Source organism: Macaca mulatta, chromosome 10 (genome assembly GCF_049350105.2).
Source record: "Macaca mulatta isolate MMU2019108-1 chromosome 10, T2T-MMU8v2.0, whole genome shotgun sequence".
NCBI lineage: Eukaryota > Metazoa > Chordata > Mammalia > Primates > Cercopithecidae > Macaca > Macaca mulatta.
In genome coordinates this window covers 116,795,643-116,813,634 of record NC_133415.1, presented here as the reverse complement: position 1 = coordinate 116,813,634, position 17,992 = coordinate 116,795,643, and the positions used below count along the sequence as shown (strand labels likewise).

Sequence of the window (17,992 nt, the reverse complement as noted above, 5' to 3'; positions counted from 1 at the left end):
AAATAAATTAAATAAATAAATTAAAATAAACACGCATATTGTAAACCTTACAGCAACCTCTGCATAAAAAATGCAAAGAGGTATCAGCTAAAAGATTAAAAGAAAAATGAAAAAGTAACTCAACACAGGAAACAAATAGAAAATTAGTTGGAAGATGTAAATCCAAACATACCAACAATTAGATTCAATGTTAGCAGACAAAAAACTCCAATTAAAGAAAGGGACTGCCTGAATGGATAAAAATGCAGAACCAACTCTAATTTTAACACTTTCTCAGAAATTGACACAACAGACAAAAAAAAGAATCAGGAAAAACATCGACGTTCTGAACAACACTATCAACCAGCATGACCTGGTCCTCACAGAACGCCCCATGTCTAGAGAATATAGAGTTTCTTTTTCTTTTCTGAGACAGTATTGCTCGTTGCCCAAGCTGGAATGCAACGCTGAGATCTCAGCTCACTGCAACCTCCACCTCCCCAGTTCAAGCAATTCTCCAGGCTCAGCCTCATGAGTAGCTGGGATTACAGGCACGCGCCACCACGCCCAGCTAATTTTTGTATTTTTAGTAGAGACGGGGTTTCTCCATGTTGGTCAGGCTGGTCTTGAACTCCCGACCTCAGGTGATCCGCCCGCCTCGGCCTCCCACAGTGCTGGGGTTACAGGCGTAAGCCACTGCGCCTGGCGAGAATACAGTTTTTAACTAATCAACCACCATGACGTGACAGTCACAGAACACCCAACATCTAGAGCACACACTTTGTTTTTAACTGAACGCTGTATACTGACCAAGACAAGCCACATGTTAGGGCTTCGAACTGGTTTCAATAAATGTAAATGGAATGAGGTCATACACAGCACAACCCCTGACTTAACAGCTACAAACTGGAAACCCAGGAGAAAGATACATCATAAAACCTCAAGTACTCTTGATATTCAACAACACACCTCCAGCTAACATGTAGCTCAAAGAAATCACAGGAGAAATTAGCAAATATTTTGGATTGAATAATAAATACAATGCACGTGACAGTTCATTTTATGTCTCCTTGGCTGCATCGTGGGGTACCCAGATCAAACACGACTTCGGGGCGTGTCTGAGAGGGTGCTTCTGGGTAAGAGCAGCACCCGAGCTGCGGACTCAACGAAGCCAACTGCCCTGCCCCGTGCAGGTAGGTCTCGCCCCAGTCCACGGGGTCCCTGAATAGAAAGGGGTGGAAGGAGGTGTTGGCCTGTGTTCCTTCTCGCCTGCCAGCCTGAGCTGGGCCATGGTCTCCTGTCCTTGGACTGTATTACCCCACGGCTTTCCTCCATCTTCAAATGGCAGAGGGCCAATTCCTCATATTAAATCTCCTTTAGAAAGAGACACAGACAACGGCAACGTCCCTCCGCAGAATGCTGACTAGCACAACACGTTAACCAAGGCCTAAGGCTCCACCTCAGGAAACTACAAAGTAACAGGATAAACCCAACATAAATGGCAGGAAGGAAATCACTACAAAGTAACAGAATAAACCCAACATAAATGGCAGGAAGGAAATCACTACAAAGTAACAAGATACACCCAACATAAATGGCAGGAAGGAAATCACTATAAAGTAACAGGATAAACCCAACATAAATGGCAGGAAGGAAATCACTACAAAGTAACAAGATACACCCAACATAAATGGCAGGAAGGAAAATCATAAGGAACAGAGATCAAGGAAAACATAATTTTCACAAGGCCAAGAGAGTTGGTTCTTTGAGCAACACAAGGAAAGAAGGTTCATTACTACAGATCCTAGAGGCACGAAAAGGATAAAATTCAAACTTCATGCCAAGAAATTAGAAAAATTAGATGAAATGGACAATACCTTGAAAACTACAATTAACAAGACTGATATGAAATGAAGTAGAAAATCTGAATAGCCCTGCATCTGTTAATGAAGTTAGATTTGTAATAAAAAACCTCCAGAGGGCCGGGCGCGGTGGCTCACGCCTGTAATCCCAGCACTTGGGGAGGCCGAGGCAGGTGGATCACGAGGTCAGGAGATCGAGACCATCCTGGTTAACACAGTGAAACCCCGTCTCTACTAAAATACAAAAAAACTAGCCGGGCGCGGTGGCGGCGTCTGTGGTCCCAGCTACTTGGGAGGCTGAAGCAGGAGAATGGCATGAACCTGGGAGGCAGAGCTTGCAGTGAGCCGAGATCGCGCCACTGCACTCCAGCCTGGGTGACAGAGCGAGACTCCGTCTCAAAAAAAAAACAAAAAAAAACAAAATTCCAGACCCAGATTTTTTTTTTACCAAATATTTAAGAAATGACATCAATGTGGGGTTTTTTGAGAGTCTCGCAGTCTCGCCTTGTGGCCCAGGCTGTAGTGCAGTGGCGCGGTCTCGGGGACACTGGCAGGAAGCAGCTGAATGCCCAGGCAGATGGGGTAGGTCCCCGGTGAAACCCACCTCCAAGCCAAAGACAGTTTAAAGCCTGACAGCTGAGCCACCAGTGAAATTCTCAGACCAGATTAAGAACTTGCCTTTCTGTTGGCCACACTTTCCTCTGATTAAACCCCACTCTTCACCTATTTTATACATACCTACCCTTTCCTAATTTTTTTCTTTTTTGAGGTGGAATCTCGCTCTGTTGCCCAGGCTGGAGCACAGAGGCGTGACCTCAGCTCACTGCAATCTCCGCCTCCCAGGTTCAAGCGATTCTTCTGCCTCAGCCTCCCGAGTCACTGCGACTACGGGCACGTGAACCACGCCCAGATAATTTTTGTATTTTTAGTAGAGATGGGGTGACCTTGTGATCCGTCCGCTTCGGCCTCCCAAAGTGCTGGGATTACAGGCGTGAGCCACAGCGTCTGGCCTCTAACTGGTTTTCTACACTGTCATGCCCACTTTGGAATGGTGTCTTTGCTTTAACCTTTTTGGCATACTCACAAAGCCATCAGCAAGCACTGCAAGCACTTTGCATCCTGAGTCCGTAAAAGGCCCCAGACCCAGCCACACAGGCGGATTTTCCTGCCTTCGGGTAGGGGAACAGCCCCTGCATCCCCTGGTCCAACGAAAGTTGTTTCACTGCTCAACAAACTTCTTCTCCGCCCTCCTCATCCTTCAATGCCCAGTGTATCCTTGATCTTGGGTGTGGCACACGAGCTCGGGAACCACCGAACACAGGTGAGTTGGGGCACGCCAGCATGGCCAAGCAGGACCCAGGTGGGGCATCGCTACCCATGGGTCCCCAGTTTGCTAAGTGACTGAGAAGAAAAATCCTAAGTCGGCCGGGCGCGGTGGCTCAAGCCTGTAATCCCAGCACTTTGGGAGGCCGAGGCGGGCGGATCACGAGGTCAGGAGATCGAGACCATCCTGGCTGACACGGTGAAACCCCGTCTCTACTAAAAAATACAAAAAACTAGCCGGGCGAGGTGGCGGGCGCCTGTAGTCCCAGCTACTGGGGAGGCTGAGGCAGGAGAATGGCATGAACCCGGGAGGCGGAGCCTGCAGTGAGCTGAGATCCGGCCACTGCACTCCAGCCTGGGTGGCAGAGCGAGACTCCGTCTCAAAAAAAAAAAAAAAAGAAAACTCCTAAGTCATCAACTCACTGTAACCTCCGCCTCCCAGGTTCAAGTGATTCTCCTGCCTCAGCCTCCCGAGTAGCTGGGATTACAGGCACGTGCCACCACGCGTGGCAAATCTTGTTTTAGTAGAGATGGGGTTTCCCCACGTTGGTCAGGCTGATCTTCAACTCCTGACCTCAGGTGATCCACTCACCTCAGCCTCCCAAACTACTGGGATTACAGGGGTGAGCCACCGCGTCCGGCTAAAACCTGGATTTTTAGAAAGGAATGAAGACCACTGGAAATGGTAAATACCTAGGAAAAAGACCATTTTTTGTTTTTTTGTTTGTTTGGAGACAGGGTCTTGCTCTGTCACCCAGGCTGAACGCAGTGGTGTGATAAGAGATCACAGCAGCCTCAACCTCTCAGACTCAAGTGATCCTCCCAACTCAGCCTCCTGAGTAGGTGGGACGACAGGCGTGAGCCACCATGCCAGCTAAGCTTTTAGAAATTTTTTGCAGAGACCGGGTCTTACTACGTTGCTCAGGCTGATCTTGAATTCCTTGGCTCAAGCGATCCTCCGGCCTTGGGTCGTGGTCACCAAAGTGCTGAGATCACAGAAGCCAATCCTTTCTGATGTCTGTTTTCTTCTCTTTTTTTAGTAGAGTCTCACTCTGTCAGCCAGGCTGGATGGAGTGCAATGTGGCGCAATCTTGGCTCAATGCACCCTCCGCCACCCAGGTTCAAGCGATTCTCCTGCCTCAACCTCTCGGGTAGCTGGGATCACAGGCGTGAACCACCACACCCGGCTAATCGTTTTGTATTTTTAGTACAGATGGGGTTTCACCATGCTGGCCAAGATAGTCTTGAACTCCTGACCTCAGGTGATCCGCCCGCCTCGGTCTCTCGAAGTGCTGGGATCACAGGCATGAGCCGCCAAGCCTAGACTGTCAATTCTCTTGGGGCAATGAGTCTGGGAGTTTACCACCTGATGTTTGAAGTAGAACCTCACAACTCCATTCTTCCTAAACTTGTTTTAATTAAATTTCAAGGGAGCCAGGAGTGGTGGTTGACGCCTGTAATACCAGCACTTTGGGAGGCTGAGGTGGTTGAATCACCTGAGGTCTGGAGTTGAAGACCAGCCTGGCCAATATGGTGAAACCTCATCTCTACTAAAAATATAAAAATTAGGCCGGGCGCGGTGGCTCACGCCTGTAATTCCTGCACTCTGGGAGGCCGAGGCGGGCGGATCACGAGGTCAGGAGATCGAGACCATCCTGGCTAACACAGTGAAACCCCGTCTCTACTCAAAATACAAAAAATTAGCTGGGCGTGGTGGCGGGTGCTTGTAGTCCCAGCTACTCAGGAGGCTGAGGAAGGAGAATGGCGTGAACCCGGGAGGCGGACCTTGCAGTGAGCCGAGATTGTGCCACTGCACTCCAGCCTGGGTGACAGAGCGAGACTACATCTCAAAAAAAAAAGGAAAAAAAAGAAAAAAAAAAATTAGCCGGGTGTGGCGGCGCACACCTGCAATCCCAGCTAGCCAGGCGTGGTGGCGGCACCTGTAGTCCCAGCTACTCGGGAGGCTGAGGCAGGAGGATGGCTTGATTCCGGGAGGAGGAGCTTGCAGTGAGCTGAAATTGCACCACTGGACATCAGCCTGGGTGACAGAGTGAGACCTCGTCTCCAAAGATAAATTTCAAGGGGACCCCATATCAACAGAAAGGTTGTAACACAGCTAGAGGAGACGCCTGGTGTGCAGCCGCAGCTACACGAACATCACCTGCTGCAGGCGACAAGCTGCCATCAGCGTTACTCAGCCTTCATTTCTGGAGGGCTAAGTTCCAACCTTTAGTCGGAATTCTTTTTTTATTTGAGACAGAGTCTCGCTCTGTCGCCCAGGCTGGAGTGCAGTGGCTGGATCTCAGCTCACTGCAAGCTCCGCCTCCCGGGTTCATGCCATTCTCCTGCCTCAGCCTCCCGAGTAGCTGGGACTACAGGCGCCCGCCACCACGCCCAGTTAATTTTTGCATTTTTAGTAGAGACGGGGTTTCACCATGTTAGCCAGGATGGTCTCAATCTCCTGACCTCATGATCCACCCACCTCGGCCTCCCAAAGTGCTGGGATTACAGGTGTGAGTCACCACGCCCGGCCCCAGTCAGAACTCTTTTAGTGACATCATTATCTTTAAAAAGCAAACAAGGTGGCCAGGTATAGTGGCTCACGCCTGTAATCCCAAAACTTTGGGAGGCCGAGGAGGGCGGATCACCTGAGGTCAGGAGTTTGAGGCCAGTTTGACCAGCATGGAGAAACCTCACCTCCACTAAAAATGCAAAATTAGCCAGGCATGGTGATGCATGCCTATAATCCCACTTACTCAAGAGGCTGAGGTAGAAGAATCACTTGAACCCAGGAGGTGGAGGTTGCAGTGAGGTGAGATCATGCCGTTGCACTCCAGTCTGGGCAACAAGAGTGAAACTCCATCTCAAAACAAAACAAAACAAAAGAAAAACAAACAAACGAGGCTTTGGGAGGCTGAGGCAGGTGGATTGCTTCTTGAGACCAAGAGTTCGAAACCAGTCTGACCGACATGGAGAAACCCGTTTCTACTAAAACTACAAAATTAGCCAAGTGTGGTGTCTCTACAAAAACTACAAAATTAGCCGGTTGTGGTGGCGTGCGCCTGTAATCCCAGCTACTCAGGAGGCTGAGGCAGGAGAATCACTTGAATCCTAGAGGGGGAGGTTGCAGTGAGCCAAGATCTCACCACTGCACTCCAGCCTAGGTGACAGAGTAAGACTCTGTCTAAGAAGGAAGGAAGGATGGAGGGAGGGAGGGAGGGAGGGAGGAAGGGGAGGGAGGGGAGGGAGGGAGGGAGGGAGAAAGGGGAGGGAGCGAAGGAGGGAGGGAGGGAGGGAGGGAGGGAGGGAGGAAGGAAGGAAGGAAGGGAGGGACGAAGGGAGGGAGATGAAAAGCAAACAAAAAGGGTCACATTTTACAAATCTAGCGTATCCCAGTCTGTTCGACTGGCAGTAGCCCCAGGGCCTGCACACGTGCCGAGGCAGACAAGAGCGCACACATGCAGGGACACTGAGCTTCTCAAACAGTGGGACCCGTGTCTTCCCTCCCTATGCCAGAGCAGCCGCTCTATGACCTCGGCTCCTTCGCAGCCCTGGCTGTAGCCTGAGGCCCCCCCGCATGGTGGCCAGCCCCACCAGACACTGGTGGATGACAGCCCTGCTGACCCCAGCCCCTTCTCCCACCACACCCACCAACCTTCCTGGTCCGACGCAGGACGACTTGCTCCTGGGCAGAGACAGAGTGCTGAGTCCCACGTCAGCCCCTGACACAACCTGCCATCTCTTCCAACACCCTGCCCTGCTCCCTGCCACCTGGAGAGCTCTCACTCAGACCCCAGAACCCTGAACCTGCCCTTGGGAACCTCTTCTGCCACACAGCAGGGTGCATCCTCTTCCATGGCACTGTCCTGGGCCCTGGGCACACGTCCACACAGCCGGGTGTGCCCTCTTCCGTGGCACTGTCCTGTGCGTCCTCTTCCGTGGCACTGTCTGTCCTCTTCTGTGGCACTATTCTGGGCCCTGGGCATATATCAGTGTGTCCTCTTCCATGGCGCTGTCCTGTATGTCCTCTTCCGTAGCGCTGTCCTGTGTGTCCTCTTCCGTGGCACTCTCTCCTCTTCCGTGGCGCTGTCCTGTATGTCCTCTTCCGTGGCGCTGTCTCTCCTCTTCCGTGGCGCTGTCCTGTGTGTCCTCTTCCGTGGCGCTGTCCTGTGTGTCCTCTTCCGTGGCGCTGTCCTGTGTGTCCTCTTCCGTGGCACTGTCTCTCCTCTTCCGTGGCACTGTCCTCTGTGTCCTCTTCCGTGGCACTGTCTCTCCTCTTCCGTGGCGCTGTCCTGGGCGCTGGGCACACATCCACACGGCAGGGTGCATCCTCTCCCTGGACACACGTCGGTGCCGTCACAGCTCAGCATTCATTTGTTCAACAGTGACAAAGCATCGATCACATGCCTTGCTCTGTTCTCAGAGCTGGGGACTCAGTGGTAACAAAATAAACCAAACAGGCAAAAACCTCAGCCCTCGCAGCTCGCAGTCCAGCAGGTCCAGCTCCTCAGAAGACTTAAAGATCTTCAGGGGTAAAAAAATAAAATAAAATACGTGTGTTCTTATTTCTGTGCTTCCAGGTGCAATCTCAGTGTGTGCAGCAAATGTTTTATAAAAGAGCTGCTGCGGAACCCAGACTACTGTTGGGGAAAAACTGGCCAACTTTGTAAGAACAGATTTGAAAACATCTTAAAAGGAAGTCTATTTTTGTTCTGTTTTAAATATTTTACTATGTATTATGTGAAATACAGAAAGAAATATATGGAACATATCGGCCGGGCGCGGTGGCTCACGCCTGTAATCCCAGCACTTTGGGAGGCTGAGGTGGGCAGATCATGAGGTCGGGAGATCGAGACCATCCTGGCTAACACGGTGAAACCCCATCTCTACGAAAAATACAAAAAATTAGCCAGGCGTGGTGGCGGGCACCTATAGTCCCAGCTACTTGGGAGGCTGAGGCAGGAAAATGGCATGAACCCGGGAGGCAGAGCTTGCAATGAGCAGACATCATGCCACCGCACTCCAGCCTGTGAGATAGAGTGAGACTCCGTCTCAAAAAAAAAAAAAAAAGAAATATATGGAACATATAAATTATGATGCATAAACACCACGATCTTCTAATTTAAAAACTGGAAAATGATCAATAACCTGGAAGTTCCATTTTCCCCATATATACCTTAAATTCAATACTATTCTCCTGCTTCTAAAAAAATTACCTCATGTTTATCCCTAAAAGCTATTTAGTTTTAATTTTTTGAGCTTAAAAAAACAGCCTAGCACTGTGTTTACTTTTCTGTAATCTGCTTTTTTTTTTCCTTTAAGACAGGGTCTTGCTATGTTGCCCAGGCTAGCCTCAAATTCCCAGGCTGAAGTGATCTCCCACCTTCAGGCTCTGAGTAGCCGGGACTGTAGGCACACGGCACTGTGCCTGGTTTGATCTAAGATTCGTCTACACTGCAGGTTGTAGCTACAATTCATTCATCTCCAGTGTGGTCACATTCTATTCTGTGAACAGACCACAACTGATCCCTCCGCTCTTCCACCGAAGGACATCTGGGCTGTTCTCAGCTTCCGTTATCATCATCAAGTTGCTCAGAACATTCCTGAGCAGCAGGCACGGTGGGTGGCGAGAGGCAGACAGCGTGAGGCTGATGCAGCTCCAGTGAGCACAGATACTGGCAGCAGGAGTGGGCGACCGTCACAGCAACAAGCAACTGAGGTGTGAGAAGACAGGCAGCGTCCCCGCTCCCTGGGAAATGCAAATTAAACCACAGAGTGCTACTACACACACACCTATCAAAACTGCTTAAAAAGTAGTTCCAGAACTTTGGGAGGCCAAGGTGGGTGAATGGCTTGAGGTCAGGAGTTCAAGACCAGCCTGGTCAACATGGTGAAACCCGGTCTCTGCTAAAAAATACAAAAATTACATGGGTGTGATGGCGCATGCTTGTAATCCCAGCTACTCAGGAGGCTGAGGCAGGAAAATCGCTTGAATCCAGGAGGCAGAGGTTGCAGTGAGCCAAGATCGCGCCACTGCACTCCAGCCTGGGAGACAAAGCAAGACCCTGTCTCAAAAAAAAAATAAGGCTGGGCCGGGCACAGTGGCTCACATCTGTAATCCCAACACTTTCGAAAGCCAAGGCAGGAGGATCCCGGAGGTCAGGAGATGGAGACCATCCTGGCTAACACGGTGAAACCCCGTCTCTACTAAAAATACAAAAAAACTAGCCGGGCGTGGTGGCGGCGCTTGTGGTCCCAGCTACTCAGGAGACTGAGGCAGGAGAATGGCGTGAACCCAGGAGGCGGAGACTGCAGTGAGCCGAGATCACGTCACTGCACTTCAGCCTGGGCAACAGAGTAGGACTCCATCACAAAAAAAAAAAAAAAAAGGCGGCCGGGCACAGTGGCTCAAGCCTGTAATCCCAGCACTTTGGGAGGCCGAGACGGGCGGATCACGAGGTCAGGAGATCGAGCCCATCCTGGCTAACACGGCAAAACCCCGTCTCTACTAAAAAATACAAAAAAAACTAGCCAGGTGAGGTGGCAGGCGCCTGTAGTCCCAGCTACTCGGGAGGCTGAGGCAGGAGAATGGCAGGAACTCGGGAGGCGGGGCTTGCAGTGAGCCGAGATCTGGCCACTGCACTCCAGCCTGGGCGACAGAGCGAGACTCCATCTCAAAAAAAAAAAAAAAAAAAGGCTGGATGCAGTGGCTCGTGCCTATAATCCCAGAACTTTGAGAGGCCAAGGTGGGCATATCACTTGAGCCCAGGAGTTTGAGACCAGCCTGGACAACACGGCAAAACTCCATCTCTACAAAAAATACAAAAGTTTTGCATTTTTTGTATTACACCTGCAGTCCCAGCTACTCAGGAGGCTGAGGCAAGAGAATCACTTGAACCCGAGAGGCAGAGGTTGCAGTGAGCCAAGATTGCACCACTGCACTCCAGCCTGGGCGACAGAGCGAGACTCCATCTAAAAAAAAAGGAAAAAGTTAATTAAATTTTTAAAAAATAATAGAAGCCAGTTGTGGCAGGAAGTCAGGGACCCCACACGGAGGCACCGGCTGGAGCCGCGGCAGAGGAACATAAATTGTTAAGATTTCATGGACATTTACCAGTTCCCAAATAATACTTTCAGAATTTCTTACACCTGTCCTACTTTAATCTCTTAATCCTGTTATCTTTGTAAGCTGAAGATGCATGTCACCTCGGGGCCACTATGATAATTGTGTTAATTGTACAAATTCATTGTAAACCGTGTTTGAACAATATGAAATCAGTGCACCTTGAAAAAGAACAGAATAACAGCGATTTCCGGGGAACAAGAATAGACAACCATAAGGTCTGCCTGCCCGTGGGGTCGGGCAAAATAGAACCATGTTTTTCTTCTCGCAGATAAACGGACCTGCAAGTAGGGAGGATATTGCTAAATTCTCTTCCTAACTAGGATTAATACTCTGGGAAAGGAATGCCTTCCTGGAGGGAGGTCTATAAACGGCCGCTCTGGGAGTGTCTGTCTTATGCGGTTGAGATAAGGGTTGAGATAAGGACTGAGCACCCTCTGTACTTACCCTGCAGTACCTTCAGGCTTACCAGGATTGGGAAACTCCACCCTGTTACATGTGAGGTCAGACCGCTTCTCTGCTCTCGAATCCTGTTTTCTGTTGTTTAAGATGTTTATCAGGACAGTACGTGCACAGTCGAACACAGACCCTTATCAGTAATTCCACTTTTTTTTTTTTGAGACGGAGTCTTGCTTTATTGCCCAGGCTGGAGTGCAGTGGTGCGATCTCGGCTCACTGCAAGCTCCACCTCCCGGGTTCACGCCATTCTCCTGCCTCAGCCTCCCGAGTAGCTGGGACTACAGGCGCCCGTCACCACACCCAGCTAATTTTTTGTATTTTTAGTAGAGACGGGGTTTCACCATGTTAGCCAGGATGGTCTTGATCTCCTGACCTTGTGATCTGCCCGCCTCAGCCTCCCAAAGGGCTGGGTTTAGAGGTGTGAGCCACCGCGCCCGGCCAGTAATTCCACTTTTGCCCTTTGCCTTGTAATCTTTGCCTTTGCCCTTTGCCTTGTGATCTTTGTTCTCCTTTTTGCCCTTTGAAGCATGTGATCTTGTGACCTACTCCCTGTTCTTGTACCCCCTCCCCTTTTAAAATCCATAATAAAACTTGCTGGTTTTGTGGCTCAGGCAGGCATCATGGTCCTACCAATATGCGATGTCACCCCAGAGGCCCAGCTGTAAAATTCCTTTCTTTGTACTCTTTCTCTTTTTTTCTCAGCTGGCTGACACTTACGGAAAATAGAACCTACGTTGAAATATTGGGGGCGGGTTCCACCAACAGCCAGACGTCACGGCTCACGCCTGTAACCCTAGCACTTTGGGAGGCTGAGGAATGCTTGAGGCCAGGAGTTCGAGACCAGCCTGACCAACATGGCAAAACTCCATCTCTACTAAAAATACAAAAATTATCCAGGCATAATTAGCCAGGCATGGTGGCACACACCTGTAATCCCAGCTACTCAGAAGGCTGAGGCATGAAAATTGCTTGAACCCAGGAGGCAGAGGTTGCAGTGAGCAAAGGTCATGCCACTGCACTCCAGCCTGGGCGACAGAGCGAGACTCTGTCTCAAAAAAAAAAAAAAAAAAAAAAGAATTAGCTGGGCGTGATGGCGCTTGCCTATGGTCCCAGCTACTCAGGAGGCTGAGGCAGGAGGATCACTTGAGCCCAGGAGGTCGAGGCTTCAGTGTGCCGCGATCATACCATTGCCCTCCAGTCGGAGTGACAAAAACAGACTGTGCCTCAAAATATTAATACTAATGACATGGGTTTGTATTTTATGTTGTGATTTCCTTTTCTAGTTAGTCACTTTTGTTGTAGTTTACAAAAATGTCATCAGTCTGTGACACTGGAAATTTTAAAAACTTAAATCTGGTCCTTCAGCACAAACAGTTTAGGAAGAATTCTTCTGGTGTGTCCCTAAGAGTGGAACTTCTGGGTGCCCCAGAACAGGCAGGCTCAGCCCGACAAGGTGTGCTGACTGCTCTCCGAGGACTGCACCAGGAGCCACTGGAGCTTGGGGCTCCCTGCGGCCTCAGCAAAGACAGGTATGGCCGGGCTCCCCGGCGCTTGCCTGGCCTGAGGAGGGTGAACGTCTCCAGCCCGTTTCAAGGCCGTTCTGTCTGTGGTGCCCAGTGGATACATCCGGACACCAACCCTTCACTGGTTAAGAATGTTACAAGTATCTTCTAGTTCACAGGTGTTTTACTTATTATGGTGTGTCTTTTGAGAAGAAAAAGCTTTTTCTTACCAATTGTAGAAAAAACATAAAACACCAGATTCAGCATCTGAACCATTTAAATGCACAAGTGTTCACAACACGCGTATCACTGAACAACAGCCCTCCTCCAAGTCACCTCTGCGGTCACGGAATATATCACAGCTTTCTGAATCTCTCAATCTGTTTTCCCCCTTTTTTGTTCAAGAAATCCCTCCTGATCCCAAGGTCCTGTACTATCTCCTCACACTCGTCACCCACAGGAATCTGCTTCATCAGGTGCTGGCCTGGGCGTGGCAGGAGATACAGACCAGCTCCTACCTGTCTGAGGCCTGCTCGGTGCCCAGGTCCCAGGAGTAGCCACAGAGCAGGCGGCCTTTCCCTGGGCCCACAGGTGCCTCCGGCGTACTGCAAACTCCCACACAGGAGGTCTATCAGGGGCTCTCCATTTTGCTCCATTTTTAGCATCCTTTATTTTAAAACCTCTGAAATTATCTGAGGCCATTTCCAAAATTTTTACAAAAGCTACATATTCTGGCCAGGCGTGGCTCACACCAGTAATCCCAGCACTTTGGGAAGCCGAGGCGGGCGGATCACAAGGTCAGGAGATCGAGACCATCCTGTATAACATGGTGAAACACTGTCTCTACTAAAAATACAAAAAAAATTTGCCGGGCGAGGTGATGGGCGCCTGTAGTCCCAGCTACTTGGAAGGCTGAGGTGGGAGAATTGCGTGAACCTGGGAGGCAGAGCTTGCAATGAGCGGAGATTGCGCCACTGAACTCCAGCCTGGGCAACAGAGCGAGACTCCGTCTCAAAAAAAAAAAAAAAACAGCAAAATATTCTTTGGCATTTCTAACCACATCATAGATATTAGTACTTAAAATAATATTTCAACATTAAGCATTCCGTTAGGAAGCCCCGAAGGGTTTTAACAGCAATTACAAGGTAAACCCTGTGGGTCATGGCACCTCCGCGTTCCAAACAGCAATTACGAGGTAAACCCTGTGAGTCACGGCACCTCTACGGTTCTGAGTTCCAGGCTGTAAGGACTGAAGTCTGGGTGCCGCTTTCACCAAGAGACAGACGCCAGCGTCAGGGCTGCTCTAAGGTGCTCAGCCAAGGCTGAGCATCATGGGCTTCTCACTACTGCCTCGCTCTTCTCCCCAGCCTCCCGTGGGCACCCCAAGACAGTGGCTGGGCAGGTGGCCTTGAGAGACGCTGCCTGCTCAGGGGTGGGAGGATGAAGAGTGCTCAGAGAGAGACGTTCCAGGCCACAAAGATAACAAACCCTGCAGTGGATGGTCTGAATACACAATGCCAACAAGAAGACTGTTCGGGCCAGGCGCGGTGGCTCACGCCTGTAATCCCAGCGCTTTGGAAGAGGCTGAGGTGGGCGGATCACCTGAGGTCAGGAGTTCAAGACCAGCCTGGCCAACATGGTGAAACCCTATCCGTATTAAAATTCCAAAATCAGCCGGGTGTGGTTGTGCCTGTAATCCCTACTGTAAGCTGCTCGGGAGGCCGAGGCAGGAGAATCGCTTGAACCCGGTAGAGGTTGCAGTGAGCCAAGATGGCGTCACTGTACTCCAGCTTGGGCAACAAAGAGACTTTCTCTCAAAAATAAATAAAAATACAAAAAGCCGGGTGTGGTAGCACACGCCTGTAGTCTCAGCTACTCAGGAGACTGAGGCAGGAGAATCACTTGAACCCAGGAGGTAGAGGCTACAGTGAGCTGAGACCGCACTACTGCACTCCAGCCTGGGCAACAGAGCAAGACTCCGTCTGACCAAAAGAAAAAAAAAAAAAAAAAAAAGAAGGCTGTTAGGAACCTTGGGACAAGGGGAACAACGCTAGAAAGAACAGACGCTGTCTGAGAAGGGGGAGGAAAGGGAAGGAGACAACAGGTGCTGGGGAGTGCTGGGGAGTGGGGAAAAGACAAGTCCCCTAAGGATACAAAGGAAACACGGAGGAACTACCAAGAGCGACAGACACACTGGGATGGGGAAGACACAGGAGGGGCTGTGTCAGCAAATGGGCATGAGCTGCAAAGGAGGCACCAGCAAACACCTCTGGGAGAGATACTGCAGACGGGGAGATGGAGACCGGCCAGGGAGAGACGGTGCAGACGGGGAGATGGAGACAGGGCAGGGAACCACCTCTTTGCTCTAGATGCCCTTGGCTCATTCTATGCAAAAAAAAAAAAAAACTTTGTTAAAAATACAAATACGAAAAATAAAATACAACTGGCATTTCTTTTATCCTGCTGGGGAATCTTAATTTAAAATCTGTGATGAGGCCGGGCGCGGTGGCTCAAGCCTGTAATCCCAGCACTTTGGGAGGCCGAGGCGGGCGGATCACAAGGTCAGGAGATCGAGACCACGGTGAAACCCCGTCTCTACTAAAAATACAAAAAATTAGCCGGGCGCGGTGGCGGGCGCCTGTAGTCCCAGCTACTCAGGAGGCTGAGGCAGGAGAATGGCGTGAACCCAGGAGGCGGAGCTTGCAGTGAGCCGAGATCGCGCCACTGCACTCCAGCCTGGGCAACAGCGTGAGACTCCGTCTCAAAAAAATAAATAAATAAATAAAATAAAATAAAATAAAATCTGTGATGAACCATATGAAAACTGACTGCTGGCCGGGCGCGGTGGCCAAACCTGTAATCCCAGCACTTTGGGAGGCCAAGGTGGGCAGATCACGAGGTCAGGAGATCGAGACCATCCTGGCCAACACGGTGAAACCCCATCTCTACTAAAAAAAAAAAAATACAAAAATTAGCTGGGTATGGTGGCACGCGCCTGTAGTCCCAGCTACTCAGGAGGCTGAGGCACAAGAAACGCTTGAACCCAGGAGGTGGAGGTTGCAGGGAGCTGAGATCGCGCCACTACTCCCCAGCCTGCAGCCTGGGCGACAGAGCAAGACTCGGTCTCAAAAAAAAAAAAAAAAAAAAAAAAAAAACCACCACCACCAACAAAAACCTGACTGCCAAAAGATACTCAGACAGGTAGGTCAGGCAGGGGAAGGGCTGACAGTCAGAGCACACTAGGGACAGGGACCTGGAACCCAGTTAAAACGGTAGAAGCCCCACAGTCTGAATGTGTATTTCTGGATGTCTTATCTATTCCAAAAAAAAAACCCAATTAACTCTGTAAATACATTTGAAGAAATTCTAAGCAAGAGTCAACACAGAAAGCTAGAGAGAAAATGCTGTGTGTCACCTCACAGGTCTCCTCGCCTTTACTGCTCTTTCCTTTTGAGACTGATTCTCACTTTGTCGCCCAGGCTGGAGTGCAAAAGCGCACTTTTGGCTCACTGCAACCTCCTCCTCCTGGGTTCAAGCAGTTCTCCTGCCTCCGTTTCTCAAGTAGCTGGCATCACAGGCATCTGTCACCATGCCCAGATAATTTTTGTATTCTTGGCAGAGATAAGGTTTTGCTATGTTGGCCAGGCTGGTCTCGAACTCCTGGCCTCAACTGATCCATCCGCCTCGGCCTCCCAAAGTGCTGGGATTACAGACATGAGCCAGCGAGCTAGGCCTTTCCTCCTAACTTAAAATGAATTTCAAATGTAAAAACTTTTAAGCCAGCCATGGCAGCTCATGCCTGTAATCCCAACACTTCAGAAGGCTGAGGTGGGGAGACTGCTTGAGCCTAGAAGTTTGACCATTCTGGGCAACATGGTGAAACCCCATCTCAATTTAAAAAAAAATACAAGAATTCGCCAAGCATGATGGTGCACACCTGTGGTCCCAGTTACTCAGGTGGCTGGGATGGGAGAATCACTTGAGCCCAGGAGGTCAAGGCTGCAGTGAGCCAAGATCGTGCCACTGCACTCCAGCCTGAATGACAGAGCAAGACCCTGTCTCGAAAAAAAAAAAAAAAGAATTCCTAAAGTCACTGGAAACACAGAAATCCCCAAAAGATTTCACCTTTCCTCCTTAATTCTAAAAATAAAAAGCAACAGTGATGCTTAAAGTAACGTGAGAACAGCAAGAGTAAATAAAACTGCTTCCACCACCGTCATCAAACATCCAAGTACGAGAGGAAGCAAATCTGAGCTGGAGCCACGGGAGCGGCCCGGCCGAGCCAGGGAAGAACGGACAGGCAGGGCGGCCAGCCCTCCTCACACAGTAACAAGCCCCGTGCTTGCTCACACAGAAAACGAACACTTGCCCTCGTGAGTCACAAAGTTAATGTCAGGAAGCAACAGGACCGGCGGCCACACCTGAGGTGTCAACCCAGAGCTGCCACCCTGCCCAGAACCACGGTTTCCCGAAACTATAAAACCATTCCGAGGGTATGATTAGCTACAGAGAAACAAAACCAAACCCCACATGCTGAAGCCCTTTGAATTCATAAACTGAGCTACTGCCCCAGGTCTAACAAAGCATTCAGTAAATGTTTGCTGCATTAATTTTATCTGTATTGACTTGGGTCTGGAAACCTAACAAAGATTTTTTCTTTTTTTGGTAACCTGGTACTTAGAACACAGTAATTCCAAAGGAAAAGCAGATCGGAAGTGGAACGAAGTAACTCCAGACACACATTTAAACAGTGCTGGGCACAGGGCTCAGGCCTGGAATCCCAGCACTTTGGGAGGTCGAAGCAGGCGGATCACTTGAGATCAGGAGTTCAAGACCAGCCTGGCCAACATGGTGAACCCCTGTCTCTACTAAAAACATAAAAATTAGCCGGGCATGGTGGTACATGCCTGTAATCCCAGCTACTCGGGAGGCTGAGGCAGGAGAATCGCTTGAACCCAGGAGGCAGAGGTTGCACTGAGCTGAGATCACACCACTGCACTCCAGCCTGGGAAACAGAGTGAGACTGTGTCTCAAAAAAAAAAAAAAGAATCAAACATTCTCAAATCCCTATTACTCGGAGAGCAGGTCATCCAACACGACACTGCTGTCCTCCTGGGCGCCGGGCACCAAGCACCCCGGGCCTCACCCTCCCAGTCCTAAGCACACGTCACTTTCTTTTTCCTTTTTGAGACGGAGTCTCGCTCTGTCGCCCAGGCTGGAGTGCAATGGGGCAATCTCGGCTCACTGCAATCTCCGCCCCCCAGGTTCCCGCCATTCTCTTGCCTCAGCCTCCCGAGTAGCTGAGACTACAGGCACCACCACCACGCCCAGCTAATTTTTTGTATTTTTAGTAGAGACGGGGTTTCACTGTGTTAGCCGGGATGGTCTCAATCTCCTGACCTCGAGATCCACCCGCCTCAGCCTCCCAAAGTGCTGGGATTCCAGGTGTGAGCCACCGCGCCCGGCCAGAGCACATCACTTTTGATGGTGCAAACAGAGGAGAAAAAGTCCAGGTGACACCAATGAGGCCACAGGTTACGACACCTGGGCAGTGACTATTCAATCAAGGTTTGAACCTCCCCATATAAAGGGAGCCTAGACCAAGCACCCCCAGGAACAGAACGAGTCTGAAGACACAAGTCAGTCTTCCATTATCACAGCTGCTGTTCAAATCAATCATCTCTGTACAATGCTAGAGAATAAAGGTCCTAGAGCAGAATCGCCACCATGCCCAAAAATATTCC

The 17,992-nt window shown here is 50.0% G+C and overlaps 1 protein-coding gene across 10 annotated transcripts in view; it reads right to left on the bottom strand.

Moving 5' to 3' along the window:
• The window catches only part of DNAJC5 (DnaJ heat shock protein family (Hsp40) member C5), a 222,650-nt gene that overhangs the window by 7,980 nt on the left and 196,678 nt on the right, over positions 1-17,992 (bottom strand). Inside the window, exon 1 of one of the 10 annotated variants that reach the window (XM_077948131.1) lies at positions 8,958-9,068. The exons of 7 other annotated variants lie outside the window; for them this stretch is intronic. The gene's annotated coding sequence lies outside the window, so the exon portion shown is untranslated. Of the gene's footprint in view, positions 1-4,077; positions 4,257-5,920; positions 5,998-8,957; positions 9,069-17,992 lie in introns of those variants that run through there. 2 more of the 10 variants (XM_077948133.1, XM_077948132.1) reach the window with 2 other exon arrangements.